This window comes from Penaeus monodon, chromosome 23 (assembly GCF_015228065.2).
Source record: "Penaeus monodon isolate SGIC_2016 chromosome 23, NSTDA_Pmon_1, whole genome shotgun sequence".
NCBI classification, from domain to species: Eukaryota; Metazoa; Arthropoda; class Malacostraca; order Decapoda; family Penaeidae; genus Penaeus; species Penaeus monodon.
The window spans coordinates 27,448,153-27,448,526 of record NC_051408.1 but is presented as its reverse complement, the minus strand read 5'-3'; positions in this window follow the sequence as shown (position 1 = coordinate 27,448,526).

Genomic DNA, 374 nt, shown 5'->3' with positions numbered 1-374 from the left:
TATGTGACCTTCCTACATCCACCAACTCACAGCAGGTGAGAAGGATTATGGGTGCTGCTGGATATTTCTGCAGGCATATCAAAGATCACTCTAAAATAACTGCTCCACTTTCTGATTAAACTAAGAAGAATGCCAAGTGTGTATGGAAGCCAGAACATGAAAGGGTTTTAGTTAGTTTGAAGGAAGCATTAGTTACTGCTCCTCTCTTGAAACGTCCTAATTTTGACTTGCTGTTCGAAATCCATACAGATGCAAGTCAGCGAGCCATTGGTGCTTGTTTGATCCAAAAGCATGATGAACAACCTCGCCCAGTTTCTTATTACAGTCGCAAACTTAGAGGTGCAGAGATTCGTTATTCAGTGACCGAGTTGGAG